General features: G+C 36.1%; 3 protein-coding genes across 4 annotated transcripts in view; 2 read left to right on the top strand and 1 right to left on the bottom strand.

The window, feature by feature from the left end:
* Positions 1-13302, top strand: part of LOC126183303 (uncharacterized) — a 260517-nt gene that overhangs the window by 99751 nt on the left and 147464 nt on the right. The window lies entirely within an intron of this gene.
* The window catches only part of LOC126183304 (uncharacterized), a 164904-nt gene that overhangs the window by 99751 nt on the left and 51851 nt on the right, over positions 1-13302 (top strand). The window lies entirely within an intron of this gene.
* Positions 1-13302, bottom strand: part of LOC126183307 (uncharacterized) — a 53991-nt gene that overhangs the window by 40002 nt on the left and 687 nt on the right. The window lies entirely within an intron of this gene.

Genomic DNA, 13302 nt, shown 5'->3' with positions numbered 1-13302 from the left:
CGAGGAAAAGGAAAGGGCCCAATACTGAGCCCTAAAGTACACTTTGTTTTACTGTTTCATAGCTGGATTGGAAATGTTTGATCCGATCATTAATTTGATAACTCAGCTTTGTACACTGCTTATGATTGCTTAGATAAGTGATCAGTAGTTGTATGGATGTGGCATTTATATTGTAAGTTTCCAGTTTGATTAGTAGTAGCTCATGGTTCACTGAATCAAATGCTTTAGTAAGGTCTAGAAATATCCCTGCTGTCTGCATTTCCTCGTCCAGGGCATCATACACCTTGTGGAGAAATTCGGTAATTGCCGTAATGGTACTGTGATGCTTTCTGAAGCCATTATTTCTTGCGATATAATCAATAAGATGTGTCAACAAAACAATTTCAAATATTTTACCAAAAGTTGGTATTAGTGATATGGGCCTGAAGTTTGATAGCTCTTCTTTCGATCCTTTTTTATGCACAGGTTGAACTGCACTTCTCTTCAATATATTTGGAAATGTGTGCTCCCTGATACTACTGTTGATCATACGGGTAATTATTCCGACTAATTCCTTATTGCATTTTTTAATTATAATACTACTCAGTCCATCCCAGCCAGATGAGGTCTTATTCTTTAAGTTGTTTATTATTTTTCCTATTTCCTCCATACTCACTTCCTTAAATTCAAAAGCAGTAGCCAGCATAGGGTAAGGCTTTACCATCCAAGTCAGACCTGTGTTATTAACTGGATTCACAGCTGAAGATATAAAATATTCATTAAATATATTGCAGATTTTATCTGGATCATTAATACGGTTTCCTTCATGTTGGATTCTGACAATTTGAGCCTCTAACTTGGAGGTGGCTTTGCAATATGTTTTTATTATATTCCATGAAGTCTTCCATATATTTGTTGACTGAGCTATTTCCTTACCTAGGATCTGTTTTCTTAAATTTGAGAGCTGTTGCTGAAATTGTTTTTTAACTTGATTGTACTTATCCTTAAATATTTGCAATTTAGTTGACTATGTAGCACACTTAGATCCTCAATATTTTACCTGAGTTTAATCATGTAAGCTGGAAGAGTCAGTCGCGTTTTTTACATTTTGGTTGTGAGTTATTACCTTCTTAATTTAAGTGTAATAATCCGCACATCACTGAAGAGGCTTCAATCACATGTTCAGTTGTCAGCTTTACTCCTGATGAAATTGACAGCAAGTAAATGTTTATCAGTGGATGAAAATAAATAAACACCTTATCTCCACTGAGCATTTCAATTCAGTGGATAAATGATGTAGAAAGTATGTTGAATTCCACTCTTACACGACATTTGGGGCGGAATTACTATACTGACATGAGAATGTTTACAAGAATTGGCAATATTAACACTGCAGTAGGCATACCACGTAGAAATTTCTAGAACTGTGGTGAAATGACCCCATCTCCATACCCAAGGTTGTTAACACACTTCTGTGTGGTCGATTTTTACTTGGATGTGAGTCATTCCAGAGATGGAAAATTTTGATTGCCAGTATTCGGCTGAAAAAGGAATGATAGGTGGTGGTATAAAGTTCCTGATCACATTTTGTGCCAGTGTTCTGGAATAAATTCCATACCTTCTCACAGTGCCTATCGATGTGAGGGCACGTGACACTGTCTGTTCATCAGACAGCTCAGCAGCTCCGTCAGTGCAATTTGGGAGGAGTCGGCTGTGTGCCCGCATCAGGTTTCACCCTCTTGCTTCCCTTTGTCCATAAAAACACAAACTCAGCAGTACACTGTACATATACTCATCAAAGTCATTCACACAACACAGATACATAATTGACACTTTGTTATAGGTCAAAGGAAGACAAAAGCAGACCATGACCAGTACAACCTCACCAAGTGAAACAATGTAGGATTGCTGCATCTGCTCCCCTGTGCTCAGTTCCTGAGTATGGGACTACTTTCACTTTGATGGTGAAATGGAATGAAGCAACAAACACAAGATCATCATGTTGCATGTATACATTGCTCTTTCTACAGCAGTTCAGAGAGCTAATCTTACCTGCAAGATGTTTTACCCAAACTTATTTACCCGGCAGTGCTTCACAATTGCTAAATATGTACAGGGACTCTATCTCCTCCTGTCCCTCTGTCATCCACCATCTCTTTCCCACTCTCTCTGTCCATCTCCTCCTCTGCCCTCTCTATATCCATTTCCTCCCTCCCTGCCAATGGCCATCTCTTCTCTCCCCCTTCTCTCTCTGAGCTTGAGCCTTGCTTGTTATTACAATTTTAGTTTCCATAGCAGTATTCTAACCATAAGCCATAAATACAATGTTCCTGTTTCTGTGAAAACAGACTGCAAGGAATAAAACGAAACAGTATAGTTTTGTGTTTTCAGTTTGCATTTAAAATATATATAATGAGGTAGAACATATATGGAAGAAATAATTTGTCTAGCAGTTTAAGCGCCCAGCTATCATAATTGAAACTGATTGTGAGAAAGAAAACAAAACTATACATTTTCACAGCAGAGCATGGCAAACATTTTCTTTGGCACAGTCAGTTTTAACTGAAAACTGGTAGTTGGTCTTTAAAAGAATATATGGCCTGTGTCTCTCTGAATGTGTATTAGGGTATCATGTAAAAATTTGAAATAAATTGGTCAAGACCTTTTTGAGATTTCTGCTAACAGTGTTTCCCATTACCACATACAATTAAAAAAATGTAGCCTACTTCCATCTAAGCATTTATTAGGGCATTGTGCAAACATTTCAAGTAAATCAGTCAAGTACATTTCCAGATTTTTGTTTACAATATTAAACAATGGCTTGTCTTTTCACAGTGGTATAGATTAACTAACACTGGCCAAGCGAATATCAATTGCAGTTATAATTGTGTGTTTGACTTAGTAATGGGTTACTGTAGAGGTATACAAAACTGGGGGGGGGGGGGGGGGGCAGGGGGAAGGGGGGGGGGTGCTCAATGTATGTTAGTAGTGGCATAGACTTGCATTACTGTGAGTGATAACTGTATAGAAAATTTACTGAAAACAGTGGCATTGTCCTGCCCATGTAAAAACTCATAATTGTACCTATATAATTGCACAACATATAGTGATATTTAAGTATCTGTGCAGGTTTTACAGAAAGTGATTGTACACTTTGAGAAATGGCAATACTAACTAACTCAAAATCAGAAGACATTTATTGTCTATTTTTGAGAGAAAAAACTGAGGATATAATAGTGCATCCATTATGTCCTCTTATAAACTGAATGTTTGTTAGTGGTTGTTTCCCTGAATCCTTAAAAAATAACAGCCTTTACTTCTCCGCCCAAAAATGTAATGCGTTTTGTTCTAATAATTACCACCCAGCCTGTGTTGTCCCCATCCTTTTTTTCTTACTGCATTACTGTGTGTGTAAGCGTACTAATTACCAGATTTGCAGAAAACTATGACTTTTTAAACCTTGTGTGTGTAAAACATAGTAAGAAGGTGAAATGTGATGTCAAGTTATGTCTGTGGTCACAAAAATGGATCTATTGCTAATGTTTAAATACATTAGAAGAGAGAAATGTAATTTGTGATTGTGGAAATGTGCACTGCAATTTTCATGATATTCTATGTTTACAAAAGGAATACCAAGAGGACTGTGTGACTGCCATATTAAAATATGATCTTATGTTAGCTAAACTGTATGTATAAAAACCTGAAAAAGTCATCAAAGACTATTCAATGTGTAGTGAAACTGTCATAACCGAACAAAATGATAACTTCATTAGGCCTAAAAAGTTCCATCGTGCTAATAGTAAAGAGAACACCACTAGTCTCCCAGTAGCAAATAATTTTGGACTTTTAACGTGTGGTGAGTCAAAAATGTGAAAATACTAGAACAAATGAAGTACTCCCACAAATGTATCGGCTAAAAATCACTCAGTTACGAAATGCTGTCATAACAAGCAAGGAAATAACAGATAATGCTGGGAACATGCAAACATAACAATTATCGGTAAGAACAAAGAAGATATTTACATACTTTCAGGCAATCATGGAAAAGGTTTAGCTGACTCCATGTCTAACATACAAGCTATGCTCAAAGTTGGTGGAGTAATGAAACCAGGTATCCCTTACGGGTAGTTCTGTGAAAATTTTCTGACTCCTGGAATCAACTGTGTAATAATAGGAGGCGCTAATGATGTTAATAGAAATGAAGATACACTTGTCATAAGAGCGTTAAGAAGTACATTACAGAAAATTACAAACGTTAACTTCTTCCTTGGTAGTACAGTGGAACCTTGCGTAGTGAGCATAATTTGTTCCAGGGCAGTATATGTACTTTATTATCCACTAAACATAACTAATTCTTTTTTACTAGGAAGCTATCTATAGTCATTCATTTCTGCTAATGCTTCAACACTTGGAGAAATTGCGATACACCATTATCGTCAAATAAATTTCTAGTGCACGTAGCCACTGCTTTATTAGTGTGTTGATTTTCAGTGTACAATGCAACCGATTCCCATGCTTTCAGAATTTCTCTTATTGCATCAGAAGACTGCTTCTTTGCTGTTACTGCCTCCTCCTCCTCCTCCTCCTCCTCCTCTGAAGAACTCCTCTCCACAACATCCTGCTGTGAAACATGCTGCAGCTCCATAAGCCCTTCAGTGGTCATTTCTTGGCTGTGATCTTCACAAGCTCATCAGTATCATTACTATCCACTTCTAGTACAATGCTTTTGGCCAAAGACACAATCTCGTTGACTGCAGGCTTCACAGGTACTGCCTCAAATGCCTGTCACATTCAACAGTGCACTCCAGCCAAAGCTTCCTCCAAGCAGAAGTGAGAGTTCACTTGGTAACCCCTTCCCACACCTTTTAGATCATCTTGACACAGGCAATGATGTTGAAGTGATATTACCAAAACTCACTGGAGTGAGATTGATAGCTTCAGTCAGCCCAAAGCAATTTCCAAGAGAGCTTTGGTGCAGAGCTCCTTAAAGTTGGAAATAATCTGCAGGTCCATAGACTGGAGTAACAGAGTGGTGTTGGGAGGCAGACATTGGATCTTGATGAACTGAAATTCTTCAAGGAGTTGGACTCGTAGGCCTTGAGAATGGGCATGAGCATTGTCCATAACATGCAAGAATTGGGAATGGCAGATTCATCTCAAGCAAATATGTTTTCACCGAAGGACCAGATACTTCATTGGTCCAATCACAAAATCACGTGACACCCAAAACTTGTAGTTGTTTGATCTCCACATCACATTTAACCTCTTCTCGATTTTGCTCTTCTTGAAGGCTCATGGAGTTTCTGAATGGTAAACAAGCAGTGGTTTACATTTCAAATCACCTCTTTCATTGGTACAGAATAGCAGAGAGAGCAAAAACCCATACTGCAATATGTAGTACTCCCGGCAGTGGAATATGAACAATGAGGCTACAGCAGTGCAACTGAATGGAAAAAAAGAGAAAAATAATGGTCATGTCAGTGTACTGAACACCATATAGTGACGAATTTTTTTTTATTAATAAGCTTGAGGCACTGCTGAGTATCTCACATGATGAGAAATCATCAAGATTTATATGTGGGGACTTTAATGACAATGTGCCAATGGCCTTATCACAGTGGTAACACCGGTTCCCACCAGATCGTCAAAGTTAAGTGCTGTCGGACTGGGCTAGCACTTGGATCGGTGACCATCTGGTCTGCCGAGCACTGTTGGCAAGTGGGGGTGCACTCAGCCCTTGTGAGGCAAACTGAGGAGCTATTTGATTGACAAGTAGCGGCTCCGGTCTCAGAAACTGACCTATGGCCAGGAGAGCGGTGTGCTGCCCACATGCCCCTTCATATCCCCATCCAGTGACACCTACGAGCTGAGAATTACACGGCGGCCAGTCAGTACTGTTGGGCCTTCATAGCCTGTTCAGGAGTTTTTTTTTTTTTTTTTTTTTTTGCCAATGTGTTGGTAAAAAGTCCAATTAAAATTCAATTCCACAATACACAATATTTTACACAGTTTGAATCAAATTTAAATAACCTTAAAAGGCTAACAAATGCTTCAAAATGTCTCATAGCAAATTTATTTTGCAATATACAAAACCTCAGATAGAGAAGTTTTGAATATTGACCTAGGCATATCTGATCACAATGAACTCATCATTAAAGTTTTCACAGTTCAGATAAATACAAAAACAGTACATCATATGTACAAACCAATTTTCTCCACTGAAAACTGCAACCAGTTTGCTATCACACTGTCTAACCAATCCTGAGCAGTACTGCTTCATACAATGTTTTCTCTTATCTTTTCATGACAGATTTTGAAATGTTCTTTCCAAAAAGATTAGTCAAAATCAACTCACATAGGCATAGACACAGAAATTCATGGATCACATCTCATATAAAAAATTCTTCCAACACTCTGAAATGAAAGCTTGTACTGATTCTAATTTAAAAAAAGTAACAAACTACAAAAAGGGTATAGAAGGATAATTAATCTAGTAAAAATACTAAATAATGCTAGATTAATAAGGAAGTCAGCCAATAAATCAAGAACTCCATGAGAAATTGTTCAAAGAGAAATGAAAGAGACAGTAAGGAACAGGGTATTGTACTTAAATCTAAAGATAACGTAACAATAAAGATGGAAGCCTTGTCTGTCTTTATTTATTTATTTATTTATTTATTTACATCCCAAGATCTTTTATGTACATATATTTTACCCTAGATGTTGGACAAAATTTCATTAATTTCAATACTGTTATATCGAGTATTATTTGGTAGGGTCATTTTTATGATGTTTGTCTGAGCATAATTTGCAACAGAAAATTCTTTACTTGGGGATTTTACATAATTTTCTTTAGCTAAGTGGGATATCTTTCACATATAATGCAATTTGGCACTTTTGCACTTTCATTTTTACAATACTTGTACGTACATATTTTTAAGGAGAGCTTCCTGGCATCAGATGTACAGTATATTTACAAATTCTGTTTTTAAGATACTGTGATACTGAGTAAAAACAGTTTTCCATAAGATATAAAGTTACACTAATAATTACTTTCCAAGTGTACCTGAGAAACTAAGCAAGAACTTTATCAAACAAGAGAAAATAACAACATCAAAATAGTCAGCAGTTTGATAATAAGTCCCACAGATGAACATGAAACGTTGAAAGTAAGTAATAGTCTGAAATCAAAAATGTCTGCAGGAATGGACGAAGTGCCAGTGAAAAAAAAAAAACTGTTGCCTCCCAGAGTTTAAAACCACTGAACCACTGATAGATATTGCCAGTTTCTCATTCAGTAAGGTGTGTTCCCCTAGAGGCTGAAAATCTTTCAGGTTAGACGACTATTCAAACATGGAGATGCATGTAAGGTAGGAAACTACAGACCTATATCCTTCCTTCAATCTTTTTCAAAAATATTTGAAAAACTGATAAAAATCCAACTCATAAGCTACCTTGACACCTTCAGTATTTTGAATTATTGCCAGCATATCTTTCATACAGGTTACAACACAGAAACAGCTATGCAAGCCTATACACAAGATTATGTTATGAATTTACACAATAGCAAAAGTGTGGTGGGAATCAACCTAGAGCTTTCCAAGGCCTTTTGATACAGTAAACCATCAAATTATACTTGACAAACTGGAGGCAACAGGCATTGGAGGAATTGGGAGGAAATTGTTTGAATCCTGTCTCCAAGATAGAACTTAAGTTGTGGAACTCACCTTAAAATAAGTAAAAATAAAGCATCACATGCTAAGAAAGTGGAAGCAGGTGTCCTGCAGGTTAGAGTTATTGGCCCATTATTTTTCTTGATCTATATAATGACATTAAAATCCCAAACAGTTCATCCAAAAAAATTATGTTATTTGGAGATGACATAAACAAAATTATAAGTGATGACAGAAAATCTTTATTCACTACAGCTGAAAAAGTTCTGAATCGTGTGCAACAGTGGTTTAATGCTAATAAGTTAGCACTTAATTTAAACAAAACAAATTGCATGCCAGTATAGTAAAGTAAATGAAAAGGATGACCATTTATTATTGGGTGACCAGGAACACAGAAAGTACAGTCTACAAAAATTTTGGGCATGTATACTGATCATGACTTGAGCTGGAAAGACCATGGCATATGCATATCCTCAAAACTCAGTTCTGCTCGTTTTGCATTACGAATAATTCCTCTTGTAGCACAGATTTTGCAAGATTAGTGCATTTTTCTTGTATCTGCTCTATTGTATCTTACGGAATAATGTTCTGGGGTGTAACAAAATCTCATTTGAGAAACATTTTTAAATTACAGAAAAGAGCCATTAGAATTATTACACACAGCTCTCCACAAACACACTGCAGGCCCTCATTCATGCAGTTAAAAACACATACAGCACCATATTTGTATGTATTCAAAAGAGTACTATGCACAAGAACACACTTGAGTAGTTTACATATAAATTCAGATTTCCAAAATGATGATATATGTACCAGTAAGAATCTGTAGTAGAAACAGCCAGAAAAACAAAAAAACTCAAAAACATTTGAGTTTTTATGGAATAAAGCTGAGTAATGCTCTGCCAATTAGCATCAAGGGAATCGTAGAGGAGGGACAATTTAAGTCTGAAATTAGAAAGTTAACTGTTAAATAAATGTCTTTATAACATGGAGGGATATTTTGTATCCCTAAATCACCAACAACCACTTGTATTTACTTCATTATCAGTACAATCATGCTGTTCTCATTGTAAATCTTGTATTTCGTTTGTTTACTCTTGACTGTAAATGATGTGATAAATGTGTGTTCTTGAAGTGTACTATATGTATGTCGAATCCTTATTTACTTGTTCAGAGAGGATGTTTAACTCCAATGCATTAGTTCATTGTGTCATTTTTAAAACATTGTAAAATTTTGTTGTATTAATTTGAAGAATTGTGACAGTTCCCATATCATACAAGTGATGCAAAGTATGCTAATAAACTAAACTGAAAACTAAAAAAATTACATAAAGCTCCAAATCGGTCAAAGTTGTCTGTAAAAAATATTCTAAGTTACTCACAATATGGCTCCAAGTCCAGCCTGTCAACAGTAGAAGCAGTTGACAGTATTGTAGGCAATTGCAACACCGAGTATTCTACACCCGGCATGGAAGAGACAGACAGCCCAAAAGTTTTCACAAGATGCTCATCAGCACTATCGTGCTTTAATTATATATATATATAAGGTCCTACAAAAATTGTCCTTTTTTTGCAACCATATGAAAGTCCTATCAATAAAATGTTGTTTGCTCTATGCTCTGTAGTGAGAAGGTGACCCACAGAGTTATCCAGCCATAATTTATTGTTTAAAATACCCTTGAGGTACCACAAAGTTGACTGGGTGTTCTTCTGACAGGTATTCTTACTTTTCCATCTACATTTCTAATGCACACTTTTTTTTTGTAGTCTCTGAGAAATGAATAAATGTATTGAATTGCTAATCCCATACTACCATAGTACCCAAAGCTTATTTATAAGTGTTCTGTGGTTTACCATGTCAACAGTTTCAGTTAAATCTAAAAATACACCTGCTGTTTTCTGTTTTTCATCAATGGCTTTTAAAACAGTGGTTATATGTTCGTCGATTACCATCTTACTTGATTTCTTACTTTGCAAACCATACTGAGGACTCGCTAATAATCCATATTTGTTTATAAACTGTATTAACTTAATGTACATTATCTTTCTAATACTTTTGAAAAACAGGCTGTTAATGTAATGGGGCAACAGTTTATCACTTTATGTTTGCCAGTAACTTTGAGAACTGGAATCACTTTGGATGTTGTTAGCTGATCAGGAAAGATGCCTGTCTGTAATGAGGAGTTGCATACTAAGTGACGGGGTCAATAATATTTGGCAGGAAGAACCGCAAGTTACTGCTGGGTATGCCATCAACTCCTGCTAGCTTGACTGTATCTTCCCTGCTTACGTGATCCACAAACACTGATAATTTACAGCTGTTGATCTTGTTTTCTGTTGGCCACTCGATAATCACACAGTATGTGTTAGTAACTACCAGAGAACGATGGAATACTGACGAGTGCAATTAGCATATTCAACAAAATGGTGAAATATATTAACATAAGCTACTTTGGCATTAAAGTGTGTGGTTGAATTGCTAGTAAGTAAGGCAGAAGACTTCAATATATTCCATACAAGGCATGGCACTGCTTGTAAATACACACACTTCCATTCTGAGATGTATAAGTAAATACGATATCGTAAAATATTCTGAAAAAAGTGGTGGTAAATATTGTGTGGTATATATAGGTACTAAGTACACATTATTGGTGTGTGTTATGTCTTATAAGATTGACCCCGGTATCTCCGTAAATAAACGATGGAGAAACCCAAATAAAATAACCACAGACTTTCTAGCTTTTGCAGATCACATGGCATTAATTACTGACTCACTAGATAGTGCCAAAGAGCAAATCACAGAACTACAGACAGAAGCAGGCAAAATAGGGCTAAAGTATTATATGAAAAAACACACTTCATGAAAAACATCAGTGATACCCTTCCGCATCTTAATTCATCACAACACAACATCTAAAACAAACTTCTTTAAATATCAGTACCTAGGAGAACTGATAACAAGCAGTACAAACGGAACGATACCATGGAAAGCAGAGTATCGTATATAAAATAGTAAGGGCATTCCAAATGACAAAAAATATATATAACTATCAATAGCTCTCTTTGAAAGTGGAAATGCTAATTGATGTGATGAGGAAAAGAAGATTACAGTTTTATGGGCACATATACCGAATGGATACTAAGAAACCAACGAAGCAGGTCTTAAACTTACTAACCAGCTACAAATCCAAACCTACACTGTTCACTGAAATTGACAATGATATGAAATACACTGGACTTAGAATGAACGTAATAGATAACAGAATACTTCTTAGGGAAGCAATAATAGATAACAGAATACTTCTTCGGGAAGCAACCCAAAAGGCAGAATTTCATGGGAAAAAAGACGAGGTCTGCAATCAGAAGAAAGTGGACCCAGGAAGAAACGGAATAACAATCTGGAAGGATGAAGGAAGTCTGGAAGAAACGAAAATTAACACAAAGAAGCTGTCGACATTGATTTCCTCGAAGAATCTGCTCGAAAGTCCCAATTAGTAAATTTAATGATGTCATTCAACTTAAATATGAAAGTTATATGTCCTACAAGATTAAACAGCTGTCTTGATCAGGTTGCTACTAACACTGATTGCACTGTAAAAATTATAAATGTTGGTTTTTCAGATCACAGTGCACTAACAATATATTTTAATCAACCATTCAATGTACTCCCATCAGGAGAAACAGTTATTAAATGTAGAAGTTATAGTGATAGCAACATAAACAACTTTGTACTTAGCTTAGAGAAAGAAGACTGGCAAAGTGTATTTACTTCCTCAACAACAAATGAAAAATATGACAATTTTCTGCAGATATTTGAATATTACTTTAACTGCCATTTCCCAGAGAAAACAAAGACTATCACTAACAAAAAACAGAATGCTTGGGTCACAAAAGGCATTAAAACTTTATCAGAAAAGATGAGGCTGCTGCACAGACTTAGCAAACTCGACAGTGGCAAATCCAAAGAGTTCAAGGTATACTATAAAAATTACAAAAACGCATACAGGAGTTATAAAATGCGCTAAAAAGCTCATAATGATAAAAAAATTAGGTACTCTTCCAACATTTGTTAATAAATGAACATACTGGTAGAAAGTTAAGGATAGAGGATAAAATCACACTAAATATAAAAGGACAAAAGACTGAAAATGCACATAAAATTGCCAATAAATTCAACTGCTATTTTTCAGAAATTTCCACAAATCTAACCAACTCTTTACATACTGTTCACTCTCCTCCCACAAATCTCCTGACTAACTCTCCAAACACTGCACACCCTTGTCTCAAAAATAATACTCCTCTGAACTCCTTTTTCCTATCTCCTACAACACCGCATGAAATTGAAGATATTATTTAAAAAAAAAAAAAAAAAAAAAAAAAAAAAAAAAAAAAAGAGCCAAAAAGATCTATTCTGCAGGGCATGATTTGATACCCTGCTCCTTACTTCATAAGTGTTCAAATTACATCAGTGGACCCCTGTCAAATATCATAAATACCTCATTTCTAAAGGGAACATTTCCAGACCAGCTAAAACTTGCTAAAATTATACCTCTCTACAAGAAGGGAGAGAAAACGGACGTGACAAACAATAGGCCAATTGCTATACTATCTGCCTTGTCAAAAATATTTGACTACTGTATGTTAACTAGATTAGAAATATGTTTAAATTCTAACAACATAATCACATCTTCCCAACACGGACTTAAGAAAAATAGGTCCACCACACATGCTCTGTATGCATTTCTAAAAAAGTGCTCAAGTTTCGTTGACCATAAACAACCTGCTGTCTGTATATTTCTTGATCAGTCCAAGGCCTTTGACATGGTCGACCACAAGCTGCTGCTTATGAAACTCCATAAGTATGGGATTAGAGGTGTAGCCCACAATTGGTTCCATAGCTACCTTAGTCAAAGGAAGCAATATGTAGAAATATGAAAATCAGAGACATTCAGGAACTGCAGGTCAGATGTACTACATACAACAAATGGCGTCCCTCAGGGATCTGTCCTTGGCCCTGTTCTTTTCATATTGTTTATAAGTGATCTCCCAGAACACATACCAAATGCCAGTTTCTTTCTGTATGCGGACAACACAAATATCCTGATAACCAGTAGAGGTGACACATTGCAAGATGCAGTTAATGAAAGTACTTGTCATTTACAATCGTGGTTTGTATCAAATAGACTACTCATAAATACTCAAAAAACTGTAAGTATGAACTTCCTTACTAGCCAAAATAAAACCCCCTTCAATGCAGTTATAGTTATCGGCAAAGATGACATTACGAACAGGCAGGACACCAGATTTCTTGGACTTACCATCAGTAACACACTAAATTGGAAACCACATATTGAGGCATTGTCACAAAAGCTTAGTAAAACCTGCTATCTATTACGATCATTAACAGACACAGCCATTGTAGATACCTTGAAGCTGGTGTACCATGCCCTGTATGAGTCTGTCTTGATCTATGGCCTAATCTTCTGGGGAAAGAGCTCCGAGTCTCTCACAGTTTTCAAGTTACAAAAACAAGTAGTAAGAATAATGAAATGTAAAAAAAAAGAACTGAACACTGTAAACCACTATTTCAACAGCTCAAAATCCTGCCACTAGCATGCCCTTATATATTGGACCAGCTTGTTTTAGAGTA

This window comes from Schistocerca cancellata, chromosome 4, assembly GCF_023864275.1.
Source record: "Schistocerca cancellata isolate TAMUIC-IGC-003103 chromosome 4, iqSchCanc2.1, whole genome shotgun sequence".
Classification (NCBI taxonomy): domain Eukaryota; kingdom Metazoa; phylum Arthropoda; class Insecta; order Orthoptera; family Acrididae; genus Schistocerca; species Schistocerca cancellata.
This window is presented reverse-complemented; position numbering and strand designations above follow the sequence as displayed.